This window comes from Mandrillus leucophaeus, unplaced genomic scaffold (assembly GCF_000951045.1).
Source record: "Mandrillus leucophaeus isolate KB7577 unplaced genomic scaffold, Mleu.le_1.0 Scaffold269, whole genome shotgun sequence".
Lineage (NCBI taxonomy): Eukaryota > Metazoa > Chordata > Mammalia > Primates > Cercopithecidae > Mandrillus > Mandrillus leucophaeus.
The window spans coordinates 2,613,878-2,630,406 of record NW_012102798.1 but is presented as its reverse complement, the minus strand read 5'-3'; the positions used below and the strand labels follow the sequence as shown (position 1 = coordinate 2,630,406).

At 39.6% G+C, this 16,529-nt stretch overlaps 1 protein-coding gene across 1 annotated transcript in view; it reads right to left on the bottom strand.

The window, feature by feature from the left end:
• Positions 1 to 16,529, bottom strand: part of TRPC5 (transient receptor potential cation channel, subfamily C, member 5) — a 325,159-nt gene that overhangs the window by 94,636 nt on the left and 213,994 nt on the right. The gene's annotated exons all lie outside the window — the stretch shown is intronic.

Sequence of the window (16,529 nt, the reverse complement as noted above, 5' to 3'; positions counted from 1 at the left end):
AGCTGGGACTACAGGCACCTGCCACCACGCCTGGCTAATTTTTTGTATTTTTAGTAGAGACAGGGTTTCACCATGTTAGCCAGAATGGTCTCCATCTCTTGACCTAGTGATCCGCCCTCCTCGGCCTCCCAAAGTGCTGGGAATACAGGCGTGAACCACTGAGCCCGGCCTGGCTGTTGGTTTTCAAAGCTGCTGTTGAGCTGGGTAAAGGAAGATCAGAATTGGGCAAATTAAAATATCATAAAACTTGCTTTTCTTACCAAAACTTAGCTATTTTACTTGAGTAAATGCTCCTCTGATCGTTGTAAACTTTTGGTTAATTTCCAGAATTGTGAAAAAGTTAATTTAAAAAAATTTCCAATGTCTCATAGCTTTTGTGGAAGAGTAGATTTTCAGAACTCTGCCATTCTGGAAGTACTTTCCCTTGTGACTTTTTAACTTTTTATGGGAGGCTATGTTTTTCCATTTGTGTGTGGGTTAGTGCAAATGATAGCCCTTGCTCAATTAATTCCCTTCCTCAGGGGCTTAAAAAGTTTAAGGAATATAGCTTCTTCTTTTTTTTTTTTCTTTTTGAGACAGTCTTACTCTGTTGCCCAGACTGGAGTGTAGTGGCACGATCTCAGCTCACTACAATCTCCGCCTCCCTGGCTCAAGCAATTCTCATGCCTCAGCCTCCCGAGTAGCTGGGATTACAGGTGCGTGCCACCACACCCAGGTAATTTTTGTATTTTTAGTAGAGAGGGGCTTTCACCATGTTATCCCCCTAGCCTGGTCTTGAACTCCTGGGCTGAAGCAATCTGTGCACCTAGACCTGCCAAAGTGCTGAGATTACTGGCATGAGTCACTGTGCCCGGCCTCTAGCAGCTTCTTCTTCTTTATATTTTTATTTTTATTTTTTTTTATTTGGAGTCTCACTCTGTCACCAGGCTGGAGTGCAGTGGCATGATATCTGCTCACTGTAGCCTCCGCCTCCTGGGTTCAAGCGATTCTCCCACCTCAGTCTCTCGAGTAGCTAGGACTACAGGTGTGCACCACCACGCCCGGCTAATTTTTTGTATTTTTAGTAGAGACGGGGTTTCACCATGTTGGCCAGGATGGTCTTGATCTCCTGACCTCATGATTCGCCTGCCTCAGCCTCCCAAAGTGCTGGGATTACAGGCGTGAGCCACCGTGCCGGGCCTACTTATAACTAGTTTTTAAATTCTAGAGGAACTAGGCAGAGAGAAACAAACATGCTTTAAATTCTATTCACAGGAGTATACTCTACGTAGTTGTTAAAGGCTGTAGCTAGCTTAAGACAAGTTTTCTTGACTCTGAAAAATAAGATAAAGATTAGCAGTGTTCTAAGTAAAAGGTAAAAATTTGTTTCTGTTTTTTATTAGTTTATTCCATTTTATTAACCTTTGTTTTGCTTGATATTTATAAACATTTTAGCTTTCTATGAGTTCTGTGTGTTTTGTTGTTGTTATGAGTAACCCACATTTGAGAGCACTTGTTAAAGTTCCACAGCTTGAATATAAACAATATTTTGGAGAGAATTAAAACAAAATAACAATAGTCTGTAAATAACAAAATGTCCAGTTTGGATACGGATAGAAACACAATTGACAAAGAAATTTGGTTATTTTTGTGGTTTACAACAACCCAACATAACAACTTTAACTGTGATTAATAGCACATATTCAGACATAAGAACCTTAGACATTCCATACAGTTTTGGAACATATGTTAATAATATTCCCTAAAATCTAATGTATTAGACATTATTTTGGCAATTTTATGTTGCCAAATAATCCTGGTTACCTCTTTGGGTTGTTCAGGGGTCCTGTGCAGCACCCAAAAGCCAGGGGTTAGGAAAAACAACCTTGAAAGTAAAGTTTGATTTTGAGAAGGCTGTTAAATACGTTTAAAATTTAAAACCTTTGATATTATGAAATAGAACTTCAGATTATCATAAGTTGTTTTTCCGTTTGTTTGTTTTGTTTTGTTTTGCCAAAATGATGAGATAACAATCTGGAAAACCGAAAACCATTTATGAACATTTTCAATTATATGAAAATTGTATTTAAGAGAGAAAGTTAAATTTTACCCTTGCATTAGTTTGCTATTAATGTTAACCTTAATTTTAATGAAACCTTATAGATAATTTTGTTTAATTTTAACCAGTTTGACCATGAAGTAAGATTTTTACATACCCGTTATAACCCTTGACAAGTTTTGCTAAAGAGTAGATTAGCATTTTAAGACAACTTTGTGGTGCTTTTTAGTGTTTAATTTACAGAAAAGAAATATAATATTCTTTTGAGTTTAGTTAATATGTTTACACACACAGTTTTATTTGCAGGATTAGTTTTTATAGTGTCTATAGAATTTGCTTAAACCATCCACTTTATTTTATTTAATTTTAAGACAATTTTTTAAGCAAAATGTACATTTTTATGCCTTCTTATAATTTTTAAGAAAAACACTTTTTAGTGTTTTTGTATACCTTGCATGCAAATTCATGTTTAGCAGTTTTAATTACAGGTTATAATGGTAACTTTTAGCAATTTTTAACTTTAATGTAAAACCTGTCAATTTTTTTTGTGACTTGAAGCGAAAAATAATGACTCATTTTGTAATTGGGTGAAGTAGTGCTGAAATATAATGCTTTTTTCTTTCGATTTTAAATACTTGGGTAAAATCGGAAGGTAAGTGCTTAGGTAGAAATAAGTAACTACTGAACCAGTGGGAGAAAAGTTTAGCTGGGCAATACTCTTTATGATACTGACAAGGGAAGGCTTATTAGTTCCAAAAGTGCAGGCTTTATTTTTGTAGTCACAGAGTAGTCTGAAGGCAAGGCTTACCCAGCTCCTGGCTCCCACATGAACATTATTTATTTAGTATGCCAGATTTTTTTCAAGGTGCACTAGTCACTGAGGATATTTTTACTGGTGGGAACTGAGATTTTCTAGACGCGTAAATTAACTGCTAATGCTGGTTTATTTTAGGGGCATGTTCATTGAAACAGTATTCTTACTTAGCTTGAATTCTAAATTTTGTTCCCTTATTATCGCGTTAAAGTGATGAATATGTTTGTACAATGAAGACAACTTTTTTTTTTTTTTGGCGTTTTTAGGTTAGAGCTTCTGTATGGGAATTATACTTTGACACAGAAAATTAGGTCTGTAAGTGAAATATAATAAAGTGCTCTGGAAAGAATGAGACTCTGCCTTACATTCTCAAGAGAAAAATATACGGCACTAAGGCCTGGTTCTTTCTTCCCTTACTGTTTTGTCATTTTCCCCAACTTTGGGTACTAAAATCTCTTTGCTTTAAGCTGAAATTATAAACTGAAACATTATAAATGCTGAAAATTATAAATTGGGTTTTGTTATAAAGGCAAAGTAATAATACTTCTATGTATATTGTATGTATGTGTATATGTATAGGGTTATATAGTATAACAACTCGAATCCATGGTTGGATTTGACTGAACCTACATAGATACTAATCTGACAGACTTACTGTTGTCACATCTAAGGAATCATTGCCCAATCCAAGGTCACAAAGACTCACACCATTGTTTTCTTCTCAGAGTTTGATAGCTTTAGCTTTTATATTTAGGTATTTAATCCGTTTTGAATTAATGTTTGCATATTTTGTGAGGTAGAGGCCCAACTGCATTCGTTTGCATGTGGATATCCATTAGTCTCAGCACTATTTTTTGAAAACACTACTATCTCCCCATTATATTGTTTTGACACCCTTGCTGAAAATCAGTTAACCATAAAGGTAAGAACAATTTGGAGAATATTACCATTTTAACAATATGAAGTCTTCTAGTCCACGAACATGGGATCTCTTTCCACTTATGTAGATCTTCTTTAGTTTCTTTGAACAATGTTTTATTGTTTTTTTCAGTGTACAAGTCTTACACTTCTTTTGTTAAATTGATTCCTAAGTATTTTATTGTTTTTAATGCTATTGTAAATTGAATCATTTTCTTAATTTCATTTTTGGATTGTTCACTGCTAGTGTATAGAAACTGTCAAAAGACAAAATCTCAACAAATTTAGTTATAGATCTAATTGGCTTTTTTCACGATGTATGAATCAGGGAAGCCTCCATTCTACAAAATAGAATGAGACATTCCATTCTACTAGGCAATAGCAGAACAGTGGGTTTTGTAAGGTGGGAAAAAGGAAACAGAACAATAGGAAAAAGGATATTGGTTAACATCAGGTTACTTTTTTCGGCAAGGGTTAAAACAGAGGCATCTTCCATATTACATGGACTCAGGTGGAGTAGAATCTCCTATTTTCAGGAAAAACTGGTCTGTTTGGGGATGTATCTGCTTTCTTAAAGTTTCAGTTTGATTATATGGCATTAACAGGTGATTCCATTTTGGTTTGATCTGGTCTGTTGGGGCCTACTATGGGACCTCAGTCCAAAACAATGGCCTTCCATAATTTTTGTTGAACAAAACACAATTGATTTTGTATGTTATCTCGCAACCTTGCCCAACTCACTTATCAGCCCTAATAATTTTTGTTGTTGTTACCTTAGGATTTTCTCTGTACAAGGTCATGTCATCAGTGAATAGAGACAATTTTAATTCATCCTTTCCAAACTGGAAGCCTATTATTTCTTTTTCTTACCTAATTGACTTGGCTAGAATCTTTAGTATGATGATGAATAAAAGTGCTGTCACTGGACATCCCTGTTTTTTTCCTGATGTTAGAAGAAAAGCTTTCAAGTTTCCTATTAAGTGCGATGTTAGCTATGGGTTTCTAATAGATGGCCTTTATCAGGCTGTAGAAATTCTCTTTTATTCACAGTTTTCCATTTGTTTTTATCATGTAAGTTTGTTGAATTTTGATAAATGTTTCTTCTGTGTCAAATGAAATGATCATGCATGGTTTTGTCTTTCCTTTCATTAATGTAATGTATTACATTGATTGATTTTTGTTATGTTGAACCACCCTCATATTCCTGGGATAAATTCTACTCGGTCATGGTGTCTAATTCTTTTTATATGTTGCTGGATTTAGATTGCTTTTTGTTTAGCCTATTGTTTGACCCAATTGTTATCTACTGCCTCAGGCAGCCTTCATATTAAACAACTGTTGCTGATTTTTTTAAACAAATGCCTCCAGGAAAAGAACTATTGGTACTGAGTCAGATCATATGAATACCAGTCCTGGGAATTGGGCTTTTTAATGAAGTTGCTTGACAGGTCATATAATGACAGTTCTCTGGGGATGGGTCTATCTGGGATGCTCCAAAACCAGTGTGCTCCCCTCCAGTGGGTGCCAGGCTGCTGCTTTTTATAGCTACTATGGTTCCAAGGCTGTTGGTTTTCTTTTCTATATATATATATTTTTTTTTTTTTTTTTTTTTTTTTTTTTTTGAGATGGAGTCTCACTCTGTCGCCCAGGCTGGAGTGCAGTGGCACGATCTTGGCTCACTGCAAGCTCTGCCTCCCAGGTTCACGCCATTCTCCTGCCTCATCCTGCCGAGTAGCTGGGACTACAGGCACCTGCCACCACGCCTGGCTAATTTTTTGTATTTTTAGTAGAGACAGGGTTTCACCATGTTAGCCAGGATGGTCTCGATCTCTTGACCTAGTGATCCACCCTCCTCGGCCTCCCAAAGTGCTGGGAATACAGGCGTGAACCACTGAGCCCGGCCTGGCTGTTGGTTTTCAAAGCTGCTGTTGAGCTGGGTAAAGGAAGATCAGAATTGGGCAAATTAAAATATCATAAAACTTGCTTTTCTTACCAAAACTTAGCTATTTTACTTGAGTAAATGCTCCTCTGATCGTTGTAAACTTTTGGTTAATTTCCAGAATTGTGAAAAAGTTAATTTAAAAAAATTTCCAATGTCTCATAGCTTTTGTGGAAGAGTAGATTTTCAGAACTCTGCCATTCTGGAAGTACTTTCCCTTGTGACTTTTTAACTTTTTATGGGAGGCTATGTTTTTCCATTTGTGTGTGGGTTAGTGCAAATGATAGCCCTTGCTCAATTAATTCCCTTCCTCAGGGGCTTAAAAAGTTTAAGGAATATAGCTTCTTCTTTTTTTTTTTTCTTTTTGAGACAGTCTTACTCTGTTGCCCAGACTGGAGTGTAGTGGCACGATCTCAGCTCACTACAATCTCCGCCTCCCTGGCTCAAGCAATTCTCATGCCTCAGCCTCCCGAGTAGCTGGGATTACAGGTGCGTGCCACCACACCCAGGTAATTTTTGTATTTTTAGTAGAGAGGGGCTTTCACCATGTTATCCCCCTAGCCTGGTCTTGAACTCCTGGGCTGAAGCAATCTGTGCACCTAGACCTGCCAAAGTGCTGAGATTACTGGCATGAGTCACTGTGCCCGGCCTCTAGCAGCTTCTTCTTCTTTATATTTTTATTTTTATTTTTTTTTATTTGGAGTCTCACTCTGTCACCAGGCTGGAGTGCAGTGGCATGATATCTGCTCACTGTAGCCTCCGCCTCCTGGGTTCAAGCGATTCTCCCACCTCAGTCTCTCGAGTAGCTAGGACTACAGGTGTGCACCACCACGCCCGGCTAATTTTTTGTATTTTTAGTAGAGACGGGGTTTCACCATGTTGGCCAGGATGGTCTTGATCTCTTGACCTCGTGATCTGCCCACCTCAGCCTCCCAAAGTGCTGGGATTACAAGCGTGAGCCACCGCGCCCGGCCAGCTTCTTAAAAACCATAAGACTGAGTGTTGGTCAAGGACTAGGAGCTTGTCTTTTTCTTCATTATATTCCCAACGTTTTGCAAAATGCCTGGTACAAGATGGATGCTGAATAGATATTTGTTGAATGAGTGATTGAATAAGTAGCTTTGTGCTGGATAAATCTTAGTGGAATACTCTCTTCCCAAAGTCTTCTTTTCTTAGTGTGTGAAGAGAGTCTAGTAGCTAAGACAAGTCTCCTGGGAATTGCAATTAGGAACTACGGTTAACATCGGAAGATTAAATATCAAAGATTGAGCTCTTATAATGCCAGAAACTGTACTGGATTTTTTATATGCATCATCTCACATCAATGCTAATGGCAGATATAGAATTATATCATTTTGCAGTTGACAGGACAGAGCCCAATGTCACATTTCTCGGTAAGTAGTGGAGTCAGGACTGGAGAACTAGCTTGGTTGAGTCCATAGACCAAGTTTTTAAACACTGCACTCTCTGACAATCCATGGATGGTATGATCGGAGGCATGCAGAAAGCTAAATTTCCCAGTATCTTCCCCATTGGCCTTGCCGCCAGTGATTGAAATGCCCACATCATTTACTGCTTTGGATTAAAGCATTGAAACTATATTCATGTTTGTAGGAAGTGGTAATATACAAAACTATCAACTACCTTAACAGCTTATAGTGGGTATATCATATTAGCCAGTTAAGGGACCTGAAGGCTAGCAAAGCCCAGAAGTGATGGGACCCGCCCCAGGCCAGATCTGTATGGAATCCCCCTGTTTAATCTGTCTAAATCTTTTCTTCACAAATGAGCTAGGACCCTCCCTGCAGTTGTTGGGTATTTTCCCTCGGCAACGCTTCAATTCTCCAATACTCCCAGACAAGGGCTGAACATTATTGTATTTTCTCCTTACTGAACACAACTTTTGGAAAAGCCCTGGCTTTCTTTGACATAAAGCTGTGTTGTCAATGGAGGGACCCAATGGCTCTTGGCCCCTCCTAGGAATATTTCTTGATAGGAATAATGTCAGGTTCTACTGGAAAGAGACCACCCCTCTCCCAGAAAACTAGCAAAATAGCTTTGATTTCACTGCAGCAGAGTTCTGAATTTTTCCATTCAGTGAAGACAATTATCTTCCCAGCCCCTCACCAGTCTATTGTATGTGACTTTTGTTTCTACAGCTGTCTAAAGGATCAATAGGATTTAATGCCTGATTCACATGCTTAACTCAAGGCAGAATAGAATTTGACTTGCTTACTGCAAGGAAAGTGCAAGATTAATGTGATTCGGTTTAGGCCTTTCAACAAGTATTTTGGAGTACCTGCTCTGTTCCCAGCTCCGTGTGGCCTGTGGGAGAGGGTCATCACAAGAGAGACCAGCCATGATTCTGGCCTGCAGGAGCTCTTTTGAAGGGATACTAGCCTAACTCATATGAAACAAGTAACAGGACAATAATGTTTGTGTTCAGATGCCCACATAAATGGTACAGATGGTAAACATATCAGGTTCCCAGATGGTTGGCTCTCACAGAGTGGTTAAGGCCACTCCTCTCCAAATCAGGAGATTGTTTTGCCAAGTAAGAACATGAGAAAAGCCCACATCCCTTTGATCTCCTGTTACCACCACTTTATAAAAGAAAGGATGGAATGAAGGACAGTCATTCAATCTGGATCTATTTAACTTTAGGAAAAGCTCACTGCTTTGTCATGAGCCACACTTTGGTATCTTAAAGCATTCAGAGATGGGAAAAATCAGCAGGCACTAGGTCCTAAGAAAAGGCTGCAGTGAATAATGAAATCAGAAAATCACTTCCTTCTGGAAGCCTTCCCTGATTGCTTCAGCCAGAGGTGTGACCTCTCTCTCCTGGAGCCCATACCACTTTGCTTTTTTCTTGTGGTACCTCTCAGAGCCTACTTTGTGTTACATGTACTTCTATGTAGAATCAGTGACTCAGCCTTCTTAGTAGACGGTAAGCTTAGGAAGTGGAGGAACAGTTCTATATATGTCATTTCTTATCCCCAAAGTTCTTTGCAGGCATTTACTGTTTTTGTTAAAGTGAAAAAATTCTTCATTCCGTCCCAGCTAAAATTTACACCTGAATGTTTAACTGCTTAGTGGGCATTTCTCCTCGGCTGCTAAAACATATTTCAAACACATAATCCACACAGAACTCTTCCCCCTGCCAACCTCCCCAAACACACACACATACACACACACACGTTTCTCTTCTCACCTTGCAGTCTGCCCTTAAATCATTTCTCTAGTAGAAGTCTTAATAGTCACAGATAAAATGTACACAGAACTTTCTAAGTTTGGGATACTTTTAAAAGCAGTTTATATGTATTAACAAACCTAGGAGGTTGGCACTATTATTATACCCATTTTACAGATGAGAAAACTGAGGCTCAGAGAGGTTAAATAGTAATAATAACATCTAACATTTGAGTGACTACTGGATGTCAAACATTGTATTTAAGTGCTCATTTAAGAATAGTGAGCTACAGATAGACCTCCCTGACAATTAATTGAGTCACCACTCCTTGAGGAGGCAATGGAAAAAAAGGGAAAGTCCCCTCATAGAAGCAGAGGATCTGGTCGTGGGGATGGGCTCTTGAGAAGTAAGCCAGGCTGTGAGGTAGAGAAAAGCCACAGCAGTAAGCTTCCACTGGCTCCATTAGGAATGGACAATGGTCAGAGGAGAAATATCTTTGTTACCCTGCTCAGTCCACCCTGTTCCCTGCTGGGAAGGCTATCAGCAAGAAAAACATTAGGATAAAAACAAGTCAGTTTCACAGTTAAGCCACCTAACTGGTTATTTTCAGATTATTCTAAATTTTTAGGCGTGTACAAAAAAGTACAGTAGGTGAGACTGAAAGGTCACCTTGACACATGTTTAATATTCAGAGGTTTATAAAGCAGTAAGGTCTGTGGTTCTCTAAAGTAATTGGCAGTGAGTTATGTTCCTATGTTTCCTAAAAGAAATCAGCTGACTTTGAGCTGGGAGACTTACAGCTGTGAACCTTCTTCCTTTAGTCCATTTAGAGGAAAAGAAAATTTGAAGGGTGAGAAGGAGTCATCCCCTATCCCAGAGGAAAAGGTGAGGATCAGGAAGAAACAGCAGTTACTGGCTATAGTAAGAACTGAGGTAAGGGCCTTCCTGGGTGGTTTGAAAAAGTCTACTGCTCTTTTAAGAACTGCATCCTACTCCCTTCAGTGAATGGCTGCACATAGAAATGGGCACAATGTGTACTGTGTTAGATGTCAGTTCTTCAGGAGATAGTCTGGTTGTGCGTAAGGATGTGTTTAAAAAGCCACCTCTACAGAAATGACCCTCGATAGAATAAGTTTTGTTTGTTTTGTAGTTGCCTATCAAGCTGGTCTGAAAAGGAGAAAAACACCCAAAAAGGAAATCAGTGGCAATGCAAAAGTTCCCAAAGAGGAAGAAATGTTCAAGCACCTTTCTTCCCTCACCATTGTAGTGAGCTTGCTGAATCATACTTTCATTAAGCAGTGCAGCATTTTTTTTTTTTTGGTAAACCACTGCAGCAGACATTTGAGATCAAGAAATAGGTTTTGACAAAAGTTTAGGTCCAGATAATGATTGGAAATAGCCCCTACCTTTTACATGTACTCTCTGTCTAGCATAGTTTAATATTTAACCACTGAGATCACTAATCCATGGTGAGTTTTATTTTTAAAAAAGGAGATGTGTTCTTACCCAAGGATTACTGAGACATTTCGTTCTAAGCTGGCTCTGTTGTTGCAATTAGCTAGCAGACTTAGTTCCCAAGCTGGGCTGCCAATATCAATGGCAACACAGGTGCAGACTCAGAAAATCAGTCAACTGGAAGCCCTATCTTTAATTTCAAACTAGGGCTAAGCCTCACTACTTAGAACTAAATAGAGGAACGTGAGGCTAGGTTGAAGGAGGAGGTTGAAAATTTTTTAAAGTATAATTTTCCATTTGCAAGTGCATACAGCCGTCAGAATTAGCCCAATGGAGTTTCCTGGCAGATGTTATAATTTTGTGTTGGCGGTGATGGACTCTAAAAAGAACCAGTGCAACAGAATTAAGACTAATGCAATGGCTTATTCTAGCCATGAGATGGCAGCAGAGGGTGGTAGGAACTCACTGCCTACTACAGAGGAGAGTTCTGGAAGTAAAGGAGAGTCTGTGTTGGAAAGCTTCTTACCAGGAAGGAAGAAAGTGACATAGCATGTCAGAGCAATTGAACAGGAGAGGCTGGAAACTCACTAAAGCCAAGTAAGAAATCACAGAAAGTGTGGTTAGGTCAGCTGTGAGTTGCAGTCCTACTAGTTTAAATCAGGACGCTAGAGGGGAAATACCTTGAAGAATAAATATATCAAAGTTAATGACCTATGAAAGAGAGCAGAGAGGAAATCTAATGAAAGCCCAAGAGGCAAGGCATTGTGATGGCATAATTCTTTGAGAGATTGTTGCTCTTTGGGAGCTGAGTCTCCATGAAGTACCAAGCCCAGTGCTGGGAGGATGCTCTAGGTCCAGTGGTCCACAATCCCTTTTTCAAAACTCTTGGGGCCAGATTTGTTTTGGAATTCTAAATTTGTCAGATTTTAGAACAGTTAATATGCCCTCTATGCCATATATTAGATATCACTCCCAGTGAGGTTTGAGGCAGCACCCATAATTAGAGTTCCAAAATTTAGCAAATAAAAATACAGGATGCTCAATTAAATTTGAATTTCAGCGAAACAGCAAAAATGTTTTAGTATAACTAAATGCCCCTTATAATTTTGGGACATGCTTATACGAAGACATTATTCATTATTTATCTGAAATTTAAATTTAACTGTGTGCTATGTTTTATCTGGCAACCCTACTATAATCAAGCACACTAAATTTTCAACAGTGAAACCTGGGAATGCCTAGACTCAATGGGATAAGTAAACACCATAAATTGCCTCCCATCGGTGCAGATCAGGTTTTGCCGCCATGTGAGAGGTTTGATAGGGAATTTATTTAAAAAAACTTTCAGTTTTCAGAACTTGGTGGGCTTTGTGATCATGATATCTCCCCTGCCAGGTGAGTATTGCTCACCTGCCAGGTGGCTTTTGGAATCTTGGACCTGTAATTGTCCAATAAATGTTTTTTAAACTGTGAGATCCACAATGAGATGTGTTCATACCTTCAATGTATCCAGTTTTTAAGGGTCAAGGTCCCTCCTCTTTTTTTCTTTCAAGACACAGGATGTGGTCAGGTACTGCAGATCGTGAAGGGGAGGGGTATGTGGAAGACAAAGTGAGGTATACCCAAGTAGTTTTTATATTTATAGGAAAGCTTGGCTGGAGTGTTTAATGACCTGCTGTCGGCTGCCCACTTCCTTTCAAATCTTCAGGATGAAATCAGAATGAAGGAGGTGGAGGAGACTTAACCCCTGGCTATACCAAATCACATATTTTGAAAATGTATGCTGTGTATTGAACTCTGACTCTGGCTTGGTCTCTCATTTGTGGAGTGAGACTTGGGGCAAGCTTTTGTGTTTGGTCTTTATCTGTGTAATGGTGGTGTTGCCTATGCCTGTCTTCCTCACAGGACTGCTGTGAAGATCAAATGCATTAGGGATGGGAAAGTGCTTTGAAACATTCTTAACACCAAATAGATGGAAGCAGGCATTTTCATGCAGTTTTAAAAAATCATAACAGGATAATGTGGGCTGCATGCCCAAAGATGTTTCTAATAAGGTAGTGTGGTAGGATTAGGAGCTTGGCCTCTGCAGTCAGACAGACTGACCTGGGGTTCACATTCCAGTCCCACCACTCCCTGGCTGGATTACCTTGGGCAAGTTACTTAACCTCTCCAGCCCTCAGTTTCCTCATCGGCAAAATGAGGATTAGAATGGTAACTCACATCATGAGGTCATTATGAGGATTAAGAGAGTTAATTAATGCCCGGCAACTAGGAAGCCAGTGTTATTATTTTTCATCATGGATTACTGTAAGAATTAAACAAGAAAGCACTCAATAAATGTTAGCTCTTTTCATCATTATGACTTACGAGATGTAGAATTGTCACTTCTGGATACGTAGTCTTTAAGTGGCTGTATATGTGATTTGACACACTCCATGTGCTATGGTGTGGACATGGTTTGTTTGTCCCCACCAAAACTAATTTTGAATTTGATCCCCAGTGTGGTGGTGTTGGGAGGTGGGGCCTAGTGAAAGGTGTTTGGGTCATGAGGGTGTATCCCTCATGAATGGCTGTTCTTGCAGGAATGAGTTCTCACTCCTATAAATCTGTATTAGTTCTTGCAGGGATGGATTTGTTTCCTTGAGAGTGAGTTGTAATAAGGCCAGGATGCCCCTCAGGTTTTCCTTTCTTCACACCTGTCTGCTTTCACTTTGACATTTTCTGCCATGTTGTGACACAGAACAAATGCCCTCTCCAGAAACCAGGACCATGCCCTTGAACTTCTCAGCCTGCAGAACTGTGAGCTAAATAAACTGCTATTCTTTATAAATTACCCAGCCTCAGGTATTCTTTTTTAGCAACACAGAATGAACTAGAATACCTAGTTGATACCTAGATAGAGTTTGCATGCATCAGTACTGTTTCCATTATTTGTTCCTCTGGATGTTTTGAGGATATGTTCTGTCATGCCAATTACTGGCTTAGAATTCTGGAAAGGAGACTGATAGTGGTGGTAGTAGGTGGTAGGGATGGTGAGGTAGGGGAGGAATAGTGTGTTGGAGAAGTACATCCAATTGCAGTCAGTACAGTCCTCGTTGTATAGTCAGATCCTATAAATAAGTCTAACAAATTCCAGAGTGAACAAACTGAATTTATACAAGACACATTTTAGAGGATTGGAGACAACTTGGTAGATAAAAGAGAGAATTTTTCATTGAGAAAGATTGGCAAGTCAGGATTGCAGGAAGTATGGCTTTTTCAGGGCTGACTGACAAGTTGAGGTATCTCAGGGTATTTTTGAAAGCTGAGATGGAAGATTGCCTAAGCATGCTTTTGATTCAAAGCAAAAAAACTTCCGTTCAGAGGACATGAACAGACACTTCTCAAAAGAAGACCTACAAGTGGCCAATAAACATATAAAACAATACTCAACCTCACTAATCATCAGAGAAATGAAAATCAAAGCCACAATGAAATACCATCTCATACCAGTCAGAATGGCGATTATTAAAAAGTCAAAAAGCAACAGATGTTGGTGAGACTGTGGAGAGAAGAGAACACATACGCTGTTGGTGGGAATGCAAACTAGTTCAACCACTGTGGAAGGCAGTTTGGAGATTTCTTAAAGAACATAAAATACAGCTACCATTTGATGAAGCAATCCCACTACTGGGTGTATACACAAAGGAAAATAATTCATTCTATCAAAAAGATACCTATACCTGCGTATTCATTGCAGTGCTGTTCACAACAGCAAAGACATGGAATCAACCCAAGTGCCCATCAGCAGTGGACTGGATAAAGAAAATGTGATACATAGACACCATAAAATACTTTGCAGCCATAAAGATGAATGAAATGTCCTTTGCAGCAACATGGATGGAGCTGGAGGTGATTCCTAAGCAAACTAATGCAGGAACAAACAAATACCACATGTTCTCACTTATGAGTGGAGCTAAACATTGAATACACATTAATGTAAAGATGGGAACAACAGACACTGGGAATCACTAGATAGGGGAGAAATGGGGGCTTAGGCTGAAGGACCACCTGTTGGGTATTATGGTTACTGCCTGGGTGATGGGATCATTGAGACCCCCAGCCTCAGCACTGAGCAATTTACCCATGTAACAAACCTACATGTGTGCCCTTTAATAAAATTTGAAGCCGGGCATGGTAACTCATGCCTATAATCCCAGCACTTTGGGAGGTTAAGGCAGGTGGATTGCCTGAGGTCAGGAGTTCGAGAGCAGCCTGGCCAACATAGTGAAACCCCGTCTCTACTAAAAATACAAAACATTAGCTGGGCGTGGTGGTGAGCACCTGTAATCCCAGCTACTAGGGAGGCTGAGACAGGAGAATCGCTTGAACCTGGGAGGTGGAGGTTGCAGTGAGCTGAGATCGCGCCATTGTGCTCCAGCCTGGGCGACAAGAGCAAAATTTTGTCTCTAAATAAATAAATAATTAATTAATTAAAATGTGAAATAAAAAAGCAAAAAAAACTTGCTCAAAATGACTTTTACCAGGTTATTCAGGAACGTGGCCTAAAGACACGAATGCATCTTGGCTCCTGTGTGCTTAATGTAACCAGCAACAGTATGTGCTGTTCTTCCCTGCCCCTCCAACCATCCACCACACTCCTATACCTTTCTTGCCCTCGCCACACATTCTATCTTTCTCTGATAGAGAAAGGAAGGATCCTCAATGCTTGGAGGGCTTTTAAGAAGTCATTTTCCATCTGTTTCCAGGTAAGACCACCCCAAATGTAGCCAGTTCAATTAAGCCAGTAACATTCACTGAGCACCTACTCTGTGCCAGGCCCCACGCCAAGTACTTGGGACACAGGCATGACTTCAGTGGTCAGAATCTCATTCCTGAAGGGATCACCTAACAGATAATAACAAAATCAGATTCCTGTTCTACCATGATAGGGTTCCCAGTGCCTGACAAAAGCTATAATGAAGTCAAGAGACTTTCTTGCTAATGACTGAAACAGGAAACTAAACTCACAAGAGAACATGGTTCATGTAGCTGAAGGGAGAATCAAATTAGCTGGAATCCTGAGAGAGTAATTATTTCTGTGGAGTATCAAGACCGTAGGGGCCCAGGTAGCTTGATTTTAAAGAGAGTTGTAATTATTCTAATCCATGTCCTTTCTCCTTCCTTCTAGGGGCCAGCATGTGGTGGGCTTTTAATAATAATGACTTTCTGAGAAGTTGACTATGTGCCAAGCATGCCTTTAATCCTTAATCCTCATGATGACTCTATGAGGGTGGTATTGTTGCTGTTCTACCGATGAAGAAACTGAGACACAGCGAGACTAAATGTTTTGTCTAGTTAAGTGGTGAGAGCCAGGTTTTGAACCCAGGTCTATGTGAGTACACCACTAGTGCTCTAACTTGGGGTCATCAAACTATAACCTGTGGGCTAAATCTAGCCCATTGCCTGCTTTTGTAAATGAAGTTTTATGGGAATACAGCCACATTCATTTGTTTATGTATTACCTGTGGTTGCTTTTGTGCAGGGTTGAGTAATTACAACAGAGACCATATGGTCAACAGTGTCTAAAATATTTGCTATGGGCCCTGTATACAAAAGAGTTCTGGGTCCTGTTATAACCATAATAGTACACAATCTCTGGTATGTAGGCATTGGAGTAAGACAGACCTGAGGTCCGATTCTGGCTTTGCCATTTATTAATTAATAGTATTCCTTTGGACAAGTTCTTTTACTTCTCTGTGCCTCCGTATCCTCCTCTGTAAAATGAGAATAATAATACTGCTTATAGGGTAGCTATGAGGATTAAATGAGCTACTATGCATGAAAAGTTCTTAGCACAGTTTTGGTTGCCTGGCACATAGTAAACTCTTAAAAATGGTAGTTAAATTACTTGGAGTAGTAATGAGAACAGATAGAATGTGGCTGTGTGCCTGGCACATAGTGAATGTTCACTTAAAAACCAAATACCTGTATTTGTCGTTTTCTTATTCTTGCTGACATTTCTAGTGCCTTGAGTTGTTGAAAAAAAGACTGAAGTTTAGGGCTAGAGGTAGAAGTATGAGGATTAGCAGGACAGGGCAGTGAACAGGGTGGTTTTGGCCTGGAGGGGAACTGACAGCAGAGGATTCACTCTAGTACAAGCCATTAAAAGCTTTAAGCCAGAACTATATATGAC